At 47.7% G+C, this 20398-nt stretch overlaps 1 pseudogene; it reads left to right on the top strand.

Annotated features, from left to right (window-relative positions):
- The window catches only part of LOC105892315, an 88901-nt pseudogene extending 85258 nt beyond the window's left edge, over positions 1–3643 (top strand).
- Positions 3644–20398: the final 16755 nt, after the last annotated feature.

Here is a 20398-nt window from a genome sequence, read left to right as displayed (position 1 = left end):
CTTGTGTGCAGGTGGCCAAGACCTCTTCATGACGGAAGAACAGAAGAAATATTACAACGCCATGAAAAAGCTGGGCTCTAAAAAACCCCAAAAACCAATCCCAAGGCCAGCGGTGAGAGACTGTTGTAATCTCCTCTGAAAACTGACTGCACCTGACACCTGACTAATTACAGTGCCTTTCATTAGGTGTGCATGGATAGACAGAGGTTATGCTGGGCAAGGAGTAGATTTCATTAGGTGTGCATGGATAGACAGAGGTTATGCTGGACAAGGAGTAGATTTCATTAGGTGTGCATGGATAGACAGAGGTTATGCTGGACAAGGAGTAGATTTCATTAGGTGTGCATGGATAGACAGAGGTTATGCTGGACAAGGAGTAGATTTCATTAGGTGTGCCTGGATAGACAGAGGTTATGCTGGGCAAGGAGTAGATTTAAAAACACCTCAATCTTGGCCAGGTCACAGCCTCAGCACCCTCCATATCAAACAAGTTCTGTAAATGACAGTCCCCCTGTCCCTCCATCTAGAACATTCTGCAGGCGTTCTTCTTCGACCTGGTGGCCAAGCAAGCCTTCGACATCACCATCATGATGCTGATCATCCTGAACATGGTGACGATGATGGTGGAGACGGACGAGCAGTCGGACCGCATGGAGACTATCCTCCACTACATCAACATGTGCTTCATTGCCATCTTCACCGCCGAATGCCTCGTCAAGATCTTCGCCCTGCGCTGTTACTTCTTCACCGTCAGCTGGAACATCTTCGACTTCGTGGTGGTCATCCTGTCCATCGTGGGTGAGCAGAGGAACACACAAAGGGACATTTTGGGAAAGGGAGTTAGCAGAGATCTATTGGTTCTGTGTGTTAGAGCCCCACATGTAGACGCTGATACACTATTGGCTCTGTGTCTTAGAGATCCACATGTAGATGCTGATACACTATTGGTTCTGCGTGTTCACATGTAGATGCTGATACACTATTGGTTCTGCGTGTTCACATGTAGATGCTGATACACTATTGGTTCTGCGTGTTAGAGACGCTGCTCCACTATTGGTTCTGTGTGTTAAAGCCCCACATGTAGATGCTGATACACTATTGGTTCTGCGTGTTAAAGCCCCACATGTAGATGCTGATACACTATTGGTTCTGTGTCTTAGAGCCCCACATGTAGACGCTGATACACTATTGGTTCTGTGTCTTAGAGCCCTAGAAATCTGCAGCTGGATCTGGACCTGCAGCCAGTCTCATTGCTGCGTCGAAGTTAGAATATATAGTTTCATGTTCCTTCCGTTTGCTACATATTGGTCTCAGAAGTGGGCTGATGCCTTAGGACCACTGACAGCATGCCGGGTGATAAGTTCATGTGACCCCAGCGATGGGTGAAGCACAAGATGAGTTCATGTGACCCCAGCGATGGGTGAAGCACGACCCCAACAGACGTTGATTTAAGGCAGGATGCAGGGCTATTGATTATAGCCTGATAGCATGGGCATGTTTCAGCCTCAGCCTTCCTTAGCTCTTAGTTCCAATGAGGAGCCAATGCAGAGATCTGAGAATAGGCGTACCGGTGAAATGTTCAGACTTTTTAGTTCTAGTGGGAACGGATGCGGCCACATTCTGAATGACCTGTAATTGCCGCACAGCAGATTGTGGGAGGCCGGCGAATAGATCATTATCATTGTCTAATCTACTTGTTATAAATGCATGGATTCATTTTTTTCAGAGTTTGATTTTGATAGAGAGCGCCTTAGTTGTGAAATGTCTTTTTAGATGGTAGAGGGCAGATCATATGGGATGATTGACGTGGTTGTTGAAATTGCTAGGAATGCTAAGCTCAATTCCTTGACTAATGCAGTAAGTGTTTGTAATTGCATGAGCTACTCTCATACAGAAATGAGAAATTGTTTGTGTATCTGCAAGGTAAAAGGGTGAGCGCTACACTACTGTATTAGCTAGCGGTAAAGTCTTTTCTTTCTAAACTTTCTAACGTTTTTCTTTTGTGTCTCTCCACAGGAATCGTTCTGGCCGACATCATAGAGAAGTACTTTGTGTCGCCCACCTTGTTCCGCGTGATCAGACTAGCGAGGATTGGCCGCGTGCTGCGCCTGATCCGCGGTGCCAAAGGAATAAGGACGTTACTCTTTGCCTTAATGATGTCACTTCCTGCCCTCTTCAACATCGGCCTCCTCCTCTTCCTAGTCATGTTCATCTACGCCATCTTCGCCATGGCCAACTTCGCCTACGTCAAGAAACAGGGCGGCATCGACGACATGTTCAACTTCGAGACGTTCGGCAACAGCATGATCAGCCTCTTTCAGATCACCACGTCGGCGGGATGGGACAACCTCCTGGACCCGATCCTGAACAACTCGCCCGAGGAGTGCAACCCCAGGGCCGTCAACACGGGCACCAACGTGCGTGGTAACTGCGGCAACCCGCCGGTAGGCATCGCCTTCTTCGTCTCCTACATCATCATCTCCTTCCTGATCGTGGTGAACATGTACATCGCCATCATCCTGGAGAACTTCAGCGTGGCCACCGAGGAGAGCACCGAGCCTCTGAGCGAGGACGACTTCGAGATGTTCTACGAGGTGTGGGAGAAGTTCGACGTCGAGGCCACGCACTTCATCGAGTACGCCAAGCTGTCCAGCTTCGCCGACACGCTCTCCGAGCCGCTGCGCATCGCCAGGCCCAACAAGATCAAGCTCATCTCCATGGACCTGCCCATGGTGAGCGGCGACAAGATCCACTGCCTGGACATCCTGTTCGCCTTCACCAAGCGCGTGCTGGGCGAGTCGGGCGAAATGGACGCACTCAAGCAGCAGATGGAGGAGAAGTTCATGATGCTCAACCCCTCCAAGGTGTCCTACCAGCCCATCACCACCACGCTGCGCCGCAAGCAGGAGGAGGTGTCCGCCTCCCTGATACAGCGTTGCTACCGGCGACACCTGGGTGCGCCGGCACATGAAACACGCCTCCTACCTCTACCGCCGCATCAAGCAGGAGATGGCACAAGAGAGGCAGGAGATGGGCGGAGAGGGCGGAGAGGGGGGAGAGGACAAGGACGCGCCGCCCGAGAGAGAGGGCCTGATCGCCAGCATGATCCGCGAGCACTACGGGCCCCCGGTGGAGGTGGTGGATGTGGAAGCTCTGGAGGCGGCGGAGGCGGGAAGCTTGTCATCCGTGTCGTCGCCGCCCTCGTACGAAAGCGTGACGCGGGCGATGTCGGACGCGTACCAGGTGGTGATCCCCGTGATGCCTCTGGCTGGGGATGTGAGGGGCTGTGATGCGAACACTGCCGAGGGGGGCTACGATGAGACGTACCTATAGGGTGATTTTTTTTTTCTAAAACTCTCAAAAGATGCTTGTTTTTGTTATAAAACTAAGATACTGATATTTTTTTTTCCTCTGGGATTTCACTGGATGAGATACGTCTACGTTCCAGCAATGACCTGTTTATAATGAGGATGACCTGTTTATAACGAGTGAATTATGAGGAATCATTTCCCTGTGCTCCCAGAACCACTCCAGATCAACAACACGTCTGATGACTTACTCAAAACAAACATGCAATACTCTGCATAACTGTTTGACGGGCTACATGCACACCATATCACGTACATCACTCACATCAATATTCCAAAAAAAAAAAAAAAAAAAACATTTTCATAGCTGTTGTGTAATATATTCCAAAATGTTGAAACTTTAAATAGGCTACATGTATCCACACCTATTCCGAGTTAAAGCGGTATGTATTTTATACCATGAAATGGTGATGAACCAAACTGTGAAGGGTTGGGTTAGAAACAGCAGACACGTCATGTAAGAAACAGCAGACACGTCATGTAAGAAACAGCAGACACATCATGATTTGCAGTTATAACACATTAAGAGGGCAGTTATAACACATATAGAGGACAGTCATAACACATGAAGAGGGCAGTCATAACACATGAAGAGGACAGTTATAACACATGAAGAGGGCAGTCATAACACATATAGAGAGCCAAATCAGTGTGTCCAAGGTGTACACAGCAGAGGTTCATCTCATTTCATAACGTCTGCTTTCACACTTACTACTGGCGGACGTGTCCTGCACAAAACTGAGCTAAAGACTGAATATCAGTAAACAAGTTTTAGTAAACAAAGAGACAAACAAACAAACTAATGTTTTGAAACACTCCTGGCTTCCTCTAAAGGGCTCAGTGTGGCGAAGAGAAGTGTGAGTGTGTGTGTGTGGGGGGGGTATGTATGTGTGTGTGTGTGTGTGTGTTTGTGTTCGTGTGTGTGTGTCCGTGTGTTCGTGTGTGCGTGTGTGTGTGTGCCTGATTCTTCCGCACAGACCTACTGTATGTTCTGAAACCTAGCTCAGAAAGCTGCCAAACCTGGACCGGTTCAACGGCCCGACTCCGGCGTCGGTCTGGTCTTTCGCTGGTTCAGTCCTGGTTCTGATCCGCTCCAGACCCAGCTGCTCTCTGGGAACCCACTGATGTTTCAGGAAGAGTCAAAATGCAATAAACACCTTTCTATTGATGTGATACACGAAGACGCAAATCTATATATTTATAATGTGTTTATATGTAATACAATTTTAAGACACTTAGAGGACAGGAGATGCGATTAGGAAAGTACTGTTTTTTTAGCTAGCCACATTTTTCTATAAAAATAATGCTTTCCTCAAAGGTTTTCCACTTTCAATAAAATGAACACATTTATGAACTGTTGATATTAAAGTTAATAAAATACTTTTTCCATGAATTTGTCTACAAGCAACATAGGTCTGTCAGTTAGATACTGAAATTATACAATTCCGATTTTAGGGATGTGATATTTCACCATAATGTTTTTGAAGCGCTCCAGTTGTTCATTCTCCTGCTATTTAACATGGAGACATGCAGCCACAAGGTCAAAGGTCACACTACAGTGCCCTCCACAATTATTGGCACCCCTAGTGAATATGAGCAAAACAGGCTATAAAAAAATATGTCTTTGCTGTTTATCCTCTTGGTCTTTCACTCAAAATATTCACAAAAATCTTGCCTTTTCATTGAAGTAAAACTATTGAAAGAAAAAAAAACTGTTGACATTAAATAAATATTTTTCCCCAAAACATGTGTGCCACAATTATTGGCACCCCTTAATTTAATGTTTTGTGCAGCCTCCCTTTGCCAAGATAATAGCTCTGAGTCTTCTCCTATAATGTGTGATGAGGTTGGTGAACACATGGCACGGGATCTGAGACCATTCCTACATACAGTATCTCTCCAGATCCTTCAGATTCTTAGGTCAACGCTTGTATACTCGGCTTCAGCTCTTCCGACAGATTTTCTATGGGGTTTAGGTCGGGGGACTGTGATGGCCATGGCAAAACCTTTATTCCGTGGTCGGTGAACAATTTTTGTGTTGATTTTGAGGTGTGCTTCGGATCATTGTCCTGCTGGAAGGTCCAACCACGGCCCATTTTAAGCTTCCTAGAGGGGGCTGTTAGGTTTTCATTTAATATCTGCTGGTATTTGATGGAGTTCATGATACCATGTCTCCTAACAAGATGTCGAGGGCCTTTGGAAGCAAAACAGCCCCACAACATCAAAGATCCGCCACCATACTTCACATTGGGTATGGGGGTCTCTTCTGTATGGCTATCTTTCTGTCTACGCCAAACCCACCTTTGATGTTTGTTGCCAAAAAGCTTTATTTTGGTCTCATCTGACCATATAACTCGGTCCCATTGAAAGTCTGACTTACATTTGGCAAACTGTAGGCTCTTTAGTTTGTTGTTGATTGACAGCAGAGGCTTTTTTCTGGCAACCCTCCAAAACAATTTGTGGTGATGGAGGTGGCGTCTGATGGTAGTTCTGGAGAGTTTCTGAACCCAAGACTCAATTTACCTCTGCAATTCTCCAGCTGTGATCCTTGGAGATTCTTTTGCCAGTCGAACCATCCTCCTCACGGTGCGTGGGGTCAATTTACAGATAGGTCCTCTTCCAGGCTGATTCTTAACATCTCCTGTCGCTTTAAACTACTTAATTATTTCCATGATAGTGGAAATGGGTATTTTCAACTCTTTAGAGATTTACTTGTGTCCATTTCTTGATTTGTGCAGCTCCACAACTTTCCGTCGCACATTGTCACTGTGTTCTTGGGTCTTTCCCATAGTGATGAATGACTAATGGAATTTGGCCTGTGTCACCTCATATTTGTTCGCCAGTGGAACAGGAAGTCATGGTTGACCTCTTAAGAGTTCCTTATAAAACAGGTGAACTTAAAAATGTAAAACATGACTGGAAATATACTTCAGTTAGATTTTAATTATAAGATTTTTCTAGGGGTGCCAATAATTGTGGCACACATGTTTTGGGGAAAAATATTTATTTAATGTCAACAGTTTTTTTTTCTTTCAATAATTTTGCTTCAATGAAAAGGTAAGATTTTTGTGAATATTTTGAGTGAAAGACCAAGAGGATAAACAGCAAAGACATATTTTGTATAGCCTGTTTTGCTCATATTCACTAGGGGTGCCAGTAATTGTGGAGGGCACTGTATGTGCTTGATAGTATAAACAGTTTATGGACTGAATAAGGTTATAAGCTGGATACAAGTTATATAGCACACACTTAGAACAAGCTAAGAGTATAGTTACCCTATCTGATATAGGATGTAGGCCTCAGTGTAGCCAGAGGTATTAGCAAGTCATGGTGTTGACTGCGACTGTGGTGACTGTCAAAGAGAGCGAGAGAGAGAGAGAGAGAGAGACAGAGAGAGAGAGAGGGAGGGAGAGAGAGACAGAGAGAGAGAGAGGGAGAAAGAGGTAGAGAGAGGCAGATAGAGAGGGATGTAGGCCTCAGTGTAGCCAGAGGTATTAGCAAGTGATGGTGTTGACTGTGACTGTGGTGACTGTCAGCGCATTGTCAAAGAGAGAGAGAGAGGGAGAAAGAGAGAGAGGGAGAGAGAGAGGCAGAGAGGGAGAGAGAGAGGGAGAGAGAGAGAGAGAGAAGGAGAGAGGGAGAAAGAGAGAGAGAGAGAGGGAGGCAGAGAGAGAGGGAGAGAGAGAGGGATGTAGGGCTCAGTGTAGCCAGAGGTATTAGCAGGTGATGGTGTTGACTGTGACTGTGGTGACTGTCAGCGCACTGTCAAAGAGAGAGAGAGGGAGAAAGAGAGAGAGAGAGAGGCAGAGAGAGAGAGAGAAAGAGAGAGAGAGAGAGGCAGAGAGAGAGGGATGTAGGGCTCAGTGTAGCCTGAGGTATTAGCAGGTGATGGTGTTGACTGTGACTGTGGTGACTGTCAGCGCATTGTCAAAGAGAGAGAGAGAGGGAGAAAGAGAGAGAGGGAGAGAGAGAGGCAGAGAGGGAGAGAGAGGGAGAAAGAGAGAGGGAGAGAGGCAGAGAGAGAGGGATGTAGGGCTCAGTGTAGCCTGAGGTATTAGCAGGTGAGGGTGTTGACTGTGACTGTGGGCCATGTCAACTTCAACCAGATCGTGTAGTGACAGGTATTGTGCACATGTGTGTGTGTGTGTGCTATTTGAGAATCTGCCGGGGTACAAGGTAGCCGTGGAAACGTAGGGTGAAGTTTCATTGATTTGATCATTTTCAGGCAGAAAGAGAGAGAGGGAGAGAGACAGACAGAGAGAGAGGCAGATAGACAGACAGAGAGAGAGAGAGAGGGAGAGAGACAGACAGACAGAGAGAGAGACAGCCAGAGAGAGAGGCATAGAGACAGACAGACAGAGAGGGAGAGAGACAGACAAAGAGCGAGAGAGAAAGAGAGAGACAGACAGACAGCCAGCGAAAGAGGCAGAGAGACAAGAGAGAAAGAGAGAGGGGGAAAGAGAGGAAGAGAGACAGAAAGAGAGAGGGAGAGAGAAAGAGAGACAGAGAGACAGACAGAGAGAGACAGACAGAGAGAGAGAGAGAAAGAGAGAGACAGACAGACAGCCAGCCAGCGAGAGAGGCAGAGAGACAAGAGGGGAAAAGAGAGAAAGAGAGACAGACAGAGAGGGTAAGAGAGGGTAAATCAAGTCGCAGGCAGCTGGGCTGTAGAGGATAATCTCAGTGTAAAAAAATCACTTGTTTTAATTACACACAAACGCACGCATACTTTATCTGACACACAGACACACAAACACACACACACACAAATGCAGGCATACTTTATCTCTCTCTCTCTGACATATACACACACACTCACAGATGCTTTCAAATAAACATATCATTGCACACCTCATTTCTATTTAGTTAATGTATTCTATCCATCCCTGAAACACACACACACACACACACACACACACACACACACGGCCCGTGGGACAGATGTGGTGTGTTTTAATGGGTGTAAATGGTGGAGTCCACCTTTGCGAATGTGAGTGTCAGTCATTGATCTGATTCTACAGCGTCTGCACATGTGGTCGGGATTACCCCCCCAGCCCCACCACCTCCGAGGGCAGTAGAGATGCTAGGGCAGATTAAAAAGACACCATTACTAATTACTAAATCACTGACACACACACGTGCCCCGGCAGATTAAATATGGCTGGAGATGGAATATGGCCATCGCGTGACAACAGGATCAAGACTTCCTGAAAATGACTGTGTACTGTACTTGTTTTAATATTTCATTAAAAAAAACACATCCCATCATAATGTCACAAATACAAGCTACCTCTTCAGGTGTGACAGTGAGGTGTTTCCTCCGAATAGAGCTGTTAGACTGAAGGCATGTGGTGGTGGAGAGTGAGAGTTGGCACAGGGGGCAGAGTGGTACTGATGGGCATGTGATGGTGGAGATGGTGAGTGAGAGTTGGCACAGGGGGCAGAGTGGTACTGATGGGCATGTGATGGTGGAGATGGTGTGGGAGAGTTGGCACAGGGGGCAGAGTGGTACTGATGGGCATGTGATGGTGGAGATGGTGTGTGAGAGTTGGCACAGGTGGCAGAGTGGTACTGATGGCATGTGTGAGTTGGCACAGGGGGCAGAGTGGTACTGATGGGCATGTGATGGTGGAGATGGTGTGTGAGAGTTGGCACAGGGGGCAGAGTGGTACTGATGGGCATGTGATGGTGGAGATGGCACAGGGGGCAGAGTGGTACTGATGGGCATGTGATGGTGGAGATGGTGTGTGAGAGTTGGCACAGGTGGCAGAGTGGTACTGATGGGCACGGCTCTGTGCTGGAGTGTGTGACTCCATATCATTGCCATCTTATTGTTGATGAGCGTAAGGGCAAACACAAGTGTATAGAGTGAGTTTTATCCTTTTTAATATTTCTTTCTTTCTTTCTCTCTTCCTTTCTTTCCTCCTTTCTTTCTTAAAAGAAAGACTAAAATTCAGTAGCATAAAAATAATTCAACTTTCAATTGTAAATCATCTGACCAGTCGGAGTGGTTAGTGTGGGGGAGTCTAGGGTAGGCTGAGCTATTAGTGTGATTAGTGTGGGGGAGTCTAGGGTAGGCTGACCAGTCGGAGTGGTTAGTGTGGGGGGAGTCTAGGGTAGGCTGACCAGTTGGAGTGGTTAGTGTGGGGGAGCCCAGGGTAGGCTGTTCTAGCCTCTGTGGGGTTAGATGTCTACAGGGAGAGGAGGAATCTCTGGAGAGGCATGTTTGTGATGCGATCGTCATGACAACGTGGTCCCGACTGACGAGAGGGCCTCAGAGATCACCACGGCAGCCGCCATGAGATTATGAGGAACAGGCATCACATCCGCCTTTATCCTTGGAAAACACTACGAGCACAATGCAATATGAAAATACTGTTGTTTTTTATTCACAAGGACACACAATAATAATCGCCCTGCCGCTCTACACAACCTGCCCCTGTCATGAATATAAAGGGCTGTGAAACATGCCAGGCTCAGGAGTTAAGCGAGGAGTTGCATGACATGGTGGTGTGAATGTGCAGGATCGTGGAAGAGAGTGCTGGTGGTGTGAATGTGCAGGATCGTGGAAGAGAGTGCTGGTGGTGTGAATGTGCAGGATCGTGGAAGAGAGTGCTGGTGGTGTGAATGTGCAGGATCGTGGAAGAGAGTGCTGGTGGTGTGAATGTGCAGGATCGTGGAAGAGAGTGCTGGTGGTGTGAATGTGCAGGATCGTGGAAGAGAGTGCTGGTGGTGTGAATGTGCAGGATCGTGGAAGAGAGTGCTGGTGGTGTGAATGTGCAGGATCGTGGAAGAGAGTGCTGGTGGTGTGAATGTGCAGGATCGTGGAAGAGAGTGCTGGTGGTGTGAATGTGCAGGATCGTGGAAGAGAGTGCTGGTGGTGTGAATGTGCAGGATCGTGGAAGAGAGTGCTGTGGTGGTGTGAATGTGCAGGATCGTGGAAGAGAGTGCTGTTCTCCTAGGCCAGCTCTCTCAGTGCCCTGCTGCATCGGTGTATGCTGGGAGCAGGGCTGTATGACAGACAGGGAGGTGGAGGGAGGTGGAGGGAGGTGGAGGGAGGTGGAGGGAGGTGGAGGGAGGGAGGAACAGAGAGTGAATAAGAGATGGAATGAGAGATAGAGGCGGAGAGGGAAGTTAGAAGGAGAAGGGGGGGGGGGTAGAGACAGACAGAGAGGGGCAAAGAGTGAGAGAGTGAGAGAGAGTGAGAGGGAGAGAGGGAGGGAGAGAGAGAGAGAGTGAGGAACGGAGAGAGGGAGATAGAGAGAGAGGGGCGGAGAGTGAGAGGGAGAGAGGGGCAGAGAGAGAGAGGGGCAGAGAGAGAGAGGTAGAGAGAGAGGGACAGAGAGTGAGAGAGAGTGAGAGAGAGTGAGAGGGAGAGAGGGAGGGAGAGAGTGAGAGAGAGTGAGAGGGAGAGAGAGAGAGGGGCAGAGAGTGAGAGAGAGTGAGAGGGAGAGAGAGAGAGGGAGAGAGAGAGAGAGAGTGAGAGGGAGAGAGAGAGGGAGGGAGAGAGTGAGAGAGAGGGAGAGAGAGCGGGAGGGAGAGAGTGAGAGAGAGTGAGAGGGAGAGAGAGGGAGGGAGAGAGTGAGAGAGAGGGAGAGAGAGAGCGGGAGGGAGAGAGTGAGAGAGAGTGAGAGGGAGAGAGAGGGAGGGAGAGAGTGAGAGAGAGGGAGAGAGAGAGCGGGAGGGAGAGAGTGAGAGAGAGTGAGAGGGAGAGAGAGAGAGGGGGCAGAGAGTGAGAGAGAGTGAGAGGGAGAGAGAGAGGGAGGGAGAGAGTGAGAGAGAGTGAGAGGGAGAGAGAGAGAGGGAGAGAGAGAGAGAGGGGCAGAGAGTGAGAGAGAGTGAGAGGGAGAGAGAGAGAGGGGCAGAGAGTGAGAGAGAGGGAGAGAGAGAGGGAGGGAGAGAGTGAGAGAGAGTGAGAGGGAGAGAGAGAGAGGGGCAGAGAGTGAGAGAGAGTGAGAGGGAGAGAGAGAGGGAGGGAGAGAGTGAGAGAGAGTGAGAGGGAGAGAGAGAGAGGGAGAGAGAGAGAGAGAGTGAGAAGGGAGAGAGAGAGGGAACGGGCGAGAGTGAGAGAGAGGGAGAGAGAGCGGAGGGAGAGAGTGAGGAGAGAGTGAGAGGGAGAGAGAGGGGAGGGAGAGAGAGTGGGAGAGCAGGGAGGGAGAGAGAGAGCGGGAGGAGAGAGTGAGAGAGAGTGAGAGGGAGAGAGAGAGAGGGGCAGAGAGTGAGGAGAGAGTGAGAGGGAGAGAGAGAGGGAGAGGAGAGAGTGGAGAGATGAGAGGGAGAGAGAGAGAGGGAGAGAGAGAGAGAGGGGCAGAGAGTGAGAGAGAGTGAGAGGGAGAGAGAGAGAGGGGCAGAGAGTGAGAGAGAGGGAGAGAGAGAGGGAGGGAGAGAGTGAGAGAGAGTGAGAGGGAGAGAGAGAGAGAATGGGAGAGGAGAGTAAAGCCGGGTTAAGCTGGTTGTCACTCTGAGTCCATCAGAAGTGAAGAGAAACACTGGCAGTCTTTAGAGAAACACTCCCATCAACCCACAGCAGCTCACATGCCATCACACGTCCGGACACAGCTCCAAAATGGACACTCGTCCTCATCTCTCTCTCTCTCACTCAACATCAGAGAGCACAGTACACACACACACTCTCTCTCTATATATATAATACTCAACATCAGAGAGCACAGTACACACACACACACACACACACACACACACACACACACACACACACACACACACACACACACACTCTCTCTCTCTCTCTGGCCATAACTCTGAAATGGACACATCTCTCTCTCTATATATATAATACTCAACATCAGAGAGCACAGTACACACACACACACACACACACAGTACACACACACTCTCTCTCTCTCTCACTCACTCAACATCAGAGAGTGCAGTACACACACACACACACTCTCTCTCTCTCACACTCAACATCAGAGAGCACAGTACACACACACACACTCTCTCTATAATACTCAACATCAGAGAGCACAGTACACACACACACACACACACACACACTCTCTCTCTCTCTCTCACACTCAACATCAGAGAGTACAGTACACACACACTCTCTCTCTCTCTATAATACTCAACATCAGAGAGCACAGTACACACACACACACACACACACACACACACTCTCTCTCACTCAACATCAGAGAGCACAGTACACACACACACACACACACACACACACACACACACACTCTCTCTCTCTCACTCAACATCAGAGAGCACAGTACACACACACACACACACTCTCTCTCTCTCACTCAACATCAGAGAGCACAGTACACACACACTCTCTCTCTCAACATCAGAGAGCACAGTACACACACACACACACACACACACACACAAACACACACACGAACACACAAACACACACACTTTTTCTCTCTCTCACACTCAACATCAGAGAGCACAGTACACACACACACACACACACTCTCTCTCTCTCTCTCACTCAACATCAGAGAGCACAGTACACACACACACACACACACACACACACACTCTCTCTCTCTCTCTCACTCAACATCAGAGAGCACAGTACACACACACTCTCTCTCTCTATAATACTCAACATCAGAGAGCACAGTACACACACACACACACACACACACACACACACACACACACACACACACACACACACACACACACACACACACACACACACACACACACACTCTCTCTCTCTCTCACTCAACATCAGAGAGCACAGTACACACACACTCTCTCTCTCTATATAATACTCAACATCAGAGAGCACAGTACACACACACACACACACACACTCTCTCTCTCTCTCTCACTCAACATCAGAGAGCACAGTACACACACACACACACACACACACACACACACACACACACACACACACACACACACACACACACACACACACACACACACACACACACACACTCTCTATAATACTCAACATCAGAGAGTGCAGTACACACACACGTGCTGCTTCAGCTTGCCCTGCCCACGGCTCTAAAATGGACAGTCATGCTCATCTCTCCGTCTCTCTGCAACTCTCCAAATCATAGAGAGCTAAGTAGTCTGTGTACCTCTCTCTCTCCCTCTAAAGTAGTCTGTGTACCTCTCTCTCTCTCTCTCTCTCTCTCTCACTCTCTCTCCCCAGAGCAAAGTAGTCTGTGTTAACCTCTCTCTCTCTCTCTCTCTCTAAAGTAGTCTGTGTTAACCTCTCTCTCTCTCTCTCTCTCTCTCTCTCTCTCTGAAGTAGTCTGTGTTAACCTCTCTCCCTCTCTCTCTCTCTAAAGTAGTCTGTGTTAACCTCTCTCCCTCTCTCTCTCTCTCTCTCTCTAAAGTAGTCTGTGTTAACCTCTCTCCCTCTCTCTCTCTCTCTAAAGTAGTCTGTGTTAACCTCTCTCTCTCTCTCTAAAGTAGTCTGTGTTAACCTCTCTCCCTCTCTCTCTAAAGTAGTCTGTGTTAACCTCTCTTCCTCTCTCTCTCTCTCTCTCTCTAAAGTAGTCTGTGTTAACCTCTCTCTCTCTAAATTAGTCTGTGTTAACCTCTCTCTCTCTCTCTCTCTCTCTCTCTGCTTTAACATCTATTTCTATGTCTGCTTGTCTCTCTCTCTCTCTCTTCCCATCAGCCCCCCCCCCCCCCCTATCTGAGCAAACTCATTCAAACAATAATAACGTTGAAGTTAGAGTCGGAAAGTAACTGAAAAGTGAGAGTGTCCGACACAGAAACTAAGCTGATTATTGAACAAAATGTGCACTTCACTTGCAAATATGAGAAAATGCTGTTAAAACCAAAAAGTCAAACTTCCTCTTGTGTTTCAATACAAAATAATAAATATAGAATCTAATGAACGTTTTGTCTGTTTATCTCTGCATTTGTACTTAAGTGGACATGCAGAATCTCGAGCGTGTTAATATTTTCGTTTTTTTCCACCAGCATTTATTCTTCCATCTCTGTGTAAAAGTGACATCCAAATGGGACGATTCCCCACAAATTCAGTTAAATGTGAAAGTATTTCTAGAAAAAAAAGCTTGGCCGTGTAATAATGTAACCTTCTCAGAATATAAAAAGCATAATCCATCAGGAAAAAAGCAATTAATCGCGCCCATCTGCTGCTGCTTGGGTGTTGGGCTTAAAAGGTTTAGAAAATCACCAGGGGATTTGAGCTTTCCCTCACAAAAACACCCAGCACTGCTCCTCTGCTCGTCAGCCTCATCCGGGCGCTTTGCTTTATTATTTCACCAATTTCACTTCAGATCTTTTTACCTAAATGTATAACAACCCGAACAGCTGAACACTTACGAGATGTCTTAGCATTAGGAGTCCTGGACAAGAAATGGCTTCTTTGTGGCATGTGAGGTTTAGCTGGACAGTAAAACTTCACAGGTTATCTATCTGCAGGCAGTGAAGTGTGTGTGTGTGTGTGTGTGTGTGTCTGCTTGTGACACATGAACATCTTCACTTAACACAGAAGTAGAGCGGAACAGGGTCCACAAGGTCCAGGTCCACAAACGTCTAACGTTAACGTGTGGAGAGAATGGACCATAGTGCTAAAGACAGAGACGGCTAACACTAACGTGTGGAGAGAATTGACCATAGTGATTTAGACAGAAGGCTAACGTGTGGACAGGATGGACCATAGAGATTAAGACATAGACGGCTAATGCTAACGTGTTGAGAGAATGGACCATAGTGATTAAGACAGAAACGTCTAACTCTAACGTGTGGACAGGATGGACCATAGAGATTAAGACATAGACGGCTAATGCTAACGTGTTGAGAGAATGGACCATAGTGATTAAGACAGAAACGTCTAACTCTAACGTGTGGACAGGATGGACCATAGAGATTAAGACATAGACGGCTAATGCTAACGTGTTGAGAGAATGGACCATAGTGATTAAGACAGAAACGTCTAACTCTAACGTGTGGACAGGATGGACCATAGAGATTAAGACAGAAGGCTAACGTGTGGAGAGAATGGACCATAGTGAATAGGCCAGGAGTGACAAGCTCATCTCACAGAGACACTGCACAGGTCTGCAATCCATCATATCCATGGATGGAGCCAGACCCAAACACATCTGAAAAATGTGACTGAGACACACACACACACACACACACACACACACACACACACACACACAGAGGAGAGGAGAGGAGAAGAGAAGAGGGGAGGCTAAAATGGCTGAGTGTTGCTAAAGGGGGCAGGAAAGAGGAGGGAAAATGGGGCTTGGCTTAAAAACAGAAGCTGGGGGAGGAGAGGAGAGGGGAGGAGAGAGAGAGAAATAGGAGAGAGAGAGAGAGAGGGAAAGAGGAGAGAGAGAGGGAAAGAGCAGGAGAGAGAGAGGAAAGAGAGAGGAAAGAGAGAGAGGAGAGAGAGAGGGAGGGAGAGAGGGAGGGGGCAATGGGAGGAGTGAGATAGAGAGTTAGAGAGAAAGGGAGGAGCGAGAGTTAGAGGGAGAGTTAGAGCTTTATTGAGTGATAGTGGGCAAACACATCACAGATGGTGTGGGGAGGGACCATCTAATTACTTTAGTGATGCTGGCTCCATCACCACAGCAGAGTAGTGATGCTGGCTCCATCACCACAGCACAGTAGTGATGCTGGCTCCATCACCATCACCACAGCAGAGGGGGGGGGGGGGGGGGATAGAGAGGAGAGACATGATTTTCCAGTCTTGCTCATGTTAACAGCTCTTTAAAGTGTAATGTTGGTTTTGTTCATGTTAACAGCTCTTTAAAGTGTAATGTTGGTCTTGCTTATGTTAACAGCTCTTTAAAGTGAAATGTTGGTCTTGCTCATGTTAACAGCTCTTTAAAGTGAAACCCCTCCTTCAGCAACACAAAGCAACCTCCTCACTCTCTCCCTCAAAACAAAACAAACAAACAAACAAACAAACAAACAAACAAACAGGTTTGCCCCGTCTATTCTTTATCTTATGACTGTCATGCAGCATGAGGTTGCAGCTCTAAGCTGAACTCCCCCTCCACTGGTGGTTTGCTCGCAACCAGGGGAGGGGGGTTCACTGTAAATGCAGACAAAACAAATCGGACAATGCTGCCCTCTAGTGGAATTTCAGCAACATTACATATATCCTTGGCACTCTGGTCAGAGAAGGAATAGTTATCGATTTAAATTTTAAATCCTTCTTTATTAGATGAATAAATAGCATAAGTTAACGTGGCATTCCATCATATGACCATGTTACACAATCTAAAGTGTCCAGGAGTTTTATCAGTGTGGTGACGGCACAGGAAAAGGAGGGTTTTGTGAATATTAGTTGGTGGTCCAACTCCCATAGTCAGCAACAGCATGCTTGAATGTTCTGCTATGAAACCTAAATAATACCTTTCCTAATAATACTCTTCCGCATATTTAAAGAGAGAGAGCGAGCATGTATGTATGTATGTATGTATGTGTGTGTGTGTGTGTGTACATGCAACACCAATCAAGGAGCCCACTGTCCTTGGCAAAATCCCACCATACATGTGGGTTCTGTGTGTGTGTGTGTGTGTGTGTGTGTGTCCTGTGGGTTCTCTGTGTGTATGTGGGTTATCTGGGTGTGTGTGGTTGTCCTGTGGGTTCTGTGTGTGCGTGTGTGATCTGGGTGTGTGTGGTTGTCCTGTGGGTTCTCTGTGTGTGTGTGTGTGTGTGTGTGTGTGTGTGTGTGTGTGTGTGTGTCTTGTGGGTTGTGGTTCTGTGTAAAAGAGGAGGTTTAGTAGTTTAGTGTAGAGGGCAAGACAACAGAGAGACGTCACATCCAGACCATTAAGAGACACGATGGCATTTCAACAGTCAAACAGTAGATTTATTATTTCAATACAAAACAAACTCCAGTACTTGGAAAAAAAAGAAAAACACGAAAATGTTGAGCTTTCATAAGGTAAGAAGACTACATTCATCTTTTAGTCATAACAGTGGCATCACTCTGCCACAGACTTAAAACAGGCGCCGTCTTTCCCAAATATCTGGCCACAAAAACAGTTTAAAAAACAAAACTAAAAGGAGGAAAGTGAAAACCAACCATGAATCCACAGTCCTCACCTCTAGGACAGAGCGATCATTGAGCTAACTACCACAATTAATAATCATTAGGCAATTTATACTCTTCAATACGGACATCTTAATAGCCAATCAACTTCACTACAACCATTCCACAGCCCGCATTGCTGGTGGCATCATTGGCGCCGTGTGGCAAAACCACTCGGGCACGGAACCGGCCCACAGCTGGCCCAGAATCGTCTCCCTAGCTGAGATTTTCCACCCAAACTGCAGCTTCTCTGCAATGGCAGGAAAACAAATCTCTGCCTTGTTTTTTTTGTAATACGCTATTCACAGAATATAATACTCCTGAAGTAACACAATCATATTAAAATGCGTCTGATGCAATACCACGGTTCTACTACATGTTCCACACATTAGTCATGATCATTCCATACACGGTGCTCTGGTTCTAAGAGGGAAAAAAGAAATTCACCCATCTGGCTTATCCTGATGAAGTTCTGACATGATCCTGAGATGAGTCCCAGGGCATTAGAACTTCCCCAGGGCATTAGAACCTCCCCAGGGCATTAGAACCTCCTGCAAAACCCCCCAGCAGCCTTCCTTTCACCATGCCTATACACAGGCCTCGCACTCCACAGTCACACTCACCCCAGGGGCTCAACACTGACTATATATGGACACCTGAGCACCTGGACTTGGGCTGGGTTTAGATAAGAGGTGTGTGTGTGTGTGTGTTGTGTGTGTGTGTGTGTGTGTGTTTAGTCACACAGGAAGCTGAGGTAGCTAGGGACACTGGAGGTCCAGAGCAGAACAGAGGTGAAGCTGTGAGCCACAGTGACAAACTGAAGTCACTGAGGTCATTTCCTGTGGAGCGTGTGCTTTTACATGTTCAGTGTTTAAAAGACTTTTAACGACCTGAGATCACTTCTCAGTAACGATCCGGATCAGACCAGATCAAGAGTCACTGGAGAAGCAAAGCAATGCAGTTCATCACAGATAAAAAAATTTCATCAGGAAACCTAAAAAACTTGTAATGCTTGAATTTAAAATAAAGCTTCATTAGGGGGTCACTGTGTTACAAAAGTCACGAGGGCAGATCATTCAGTTAGCGTGTGTTCAATCACATCTTTAAACAAATTCTAATGACCATTCAGGATGAAAACCACAAAAATGAAATTCTCCACATGGCGAATCCAAACAATCTTGTCTCATGCTAGCCAGTACCAAAATACCTGAGACCCAGGAGAAGAACAATAAAGCCGTTTTTTTTTACACTGCCCTCTACTGGAGGTTTAACGAACAGCATCATTCATAGTGTTTACCCTTATCAAAAACAGGTAGGGACAAAGGCAGGGGATTCACATTGTTAGTGGATATTTAGGTATTAATGAATAAGAACACAACATAAGGAAATAATAACATCAATACAAAATAAACAAAAGTATAATGTCAGCTTTCTGTCAAGAAAAGAACAACAAAATTTCCAACAGTCACCACAAATCACGAGGGACTGCCTGAGGTCATTGGTTATGTGGGAACAAATAAACACACACAAACAAACAAACAAAATAAACACATATCAACATTAAAGACCAAAAACCCGTACGAAGGAGGGGAAGTGTTGAGGCTATCAGCATATATCATATATTGCAACATCCTTTTGGGTAGGAGCAAACTGAAAACACTAAAGGGCGATATATATAACAGGAAGTGATCATCACAGGCACAAACCACAAACCTATCTTATTCACTCGCTTACACTCACACAGTGTCGTTCGCAGGCTATAATGCATACCCAATTGGTCCCTACCTTACAGAGACTCTCTCTCCCCCTTATGGCAGACCTGCTCCTGAAAACTCCTCAACCAAACCTGAGTCAAACGGTCCACTCTGGAGAAGACAAACCCCCTCACAGCTAAAGAGCACAACCGTGCTCTGACATCAAAAAAAGAGACAACCAACCAACCAACCAACCCAGTCAGTATAGCCAGAAAGCGCGCGCGCACACACACACACACACACACACACACACACACACACTCTTACCAGTCAGTATAGCCAGAAAGGACACACACACACAACAGTAAACCCAGTCTTACCAGTCAGTATAGCCAGAAAGCAAGCATACACACACACACAAATGGTAAAAGGACACCAGTGATTGGAGGAAAGCCAGCTCCACTGCAGAGGGACAGTCCTTGGGATGCACAGACACCCTCTTCCTCATGCACACACACACACGGCTCACGGCAGGATGGACCATGCCTATATGAGGGGGGGGGGAGTATGAGGGGGCAGGCAGGGAGTATGAGGGGGGGGGCAGGGAGTATGAGGCGGGAGGGGGGCAGGGAGTATGAGGGGGGGGCAGGGAGTATGGGGGGGGCAGGAGTATGAGGGGGGCAGGGAGTATGAGGGGGGGGCAGGGAGTATGAGGGGGGGCAGGAGTATGAGGGGGGGCAGGGAGTATGAGGGGGAAGGGGGGGCAGGGAGTATGAGGGGGGGGGGGCAGGGAGTATGAGGGGGGGGCAGGGAGTATGAGGGGGGGGCAGGGAGTATGAGGGGGGGGGCAGGGAGTATGAGGGGGGGGCAGGGAGTATGAGGGGGGGAGGGGGCAGGGAGTATGAGGGGGGGGGGCAGGGAGTATGAGGGGGGGCAGGGAGTATGAGGGGGGGGGGGCAGGGAGTATGAGGGGGGGGGCAGGAGTATGAGGGGGGGGGCAGGGAGTATGAGGGGGGAGGGCAGGGAGTATGAGGGGGGGGGCAGGGAGTAATGAGGGGGGGGGGCAGGAGTATGAGGGGGGGGGGGCAGGGAGTATGAGGGGGGGGGCAGGAGTATGAGGGGGGGGGGGCAGGGAGTATGAGGGGGGGGGGGCAGGAGTATGAGGGGGGGGGGGCAGGGAGTATGAGGGGGGGCAGGGAGTATGAGGGGGGGGGGGGAGTATGGCACACTAGACAACAGCTCAACACCAGTGGCACAGCAGCCTCATGTGCCTGCCACACACAGAGAGAGAGAGAGAGAGA

Source organism: Clupea harengus, chromosome 25 (assembly GCF_900700415.2).
Source record: "Clupea harengus chromosome 25, Ch_v2.0.2, whole genome shotgun sequence".
Taxonomy (NCBI): domain Eukaryota; kingdom Metazoa; phylum Chordata; class Actinopteri; order Clupeiformes; family Clupeidae; genus Clupea; species Clupea harengus.
This window is presented reverse-complemented; position numbering and strand designations above follow the sequence as displayed.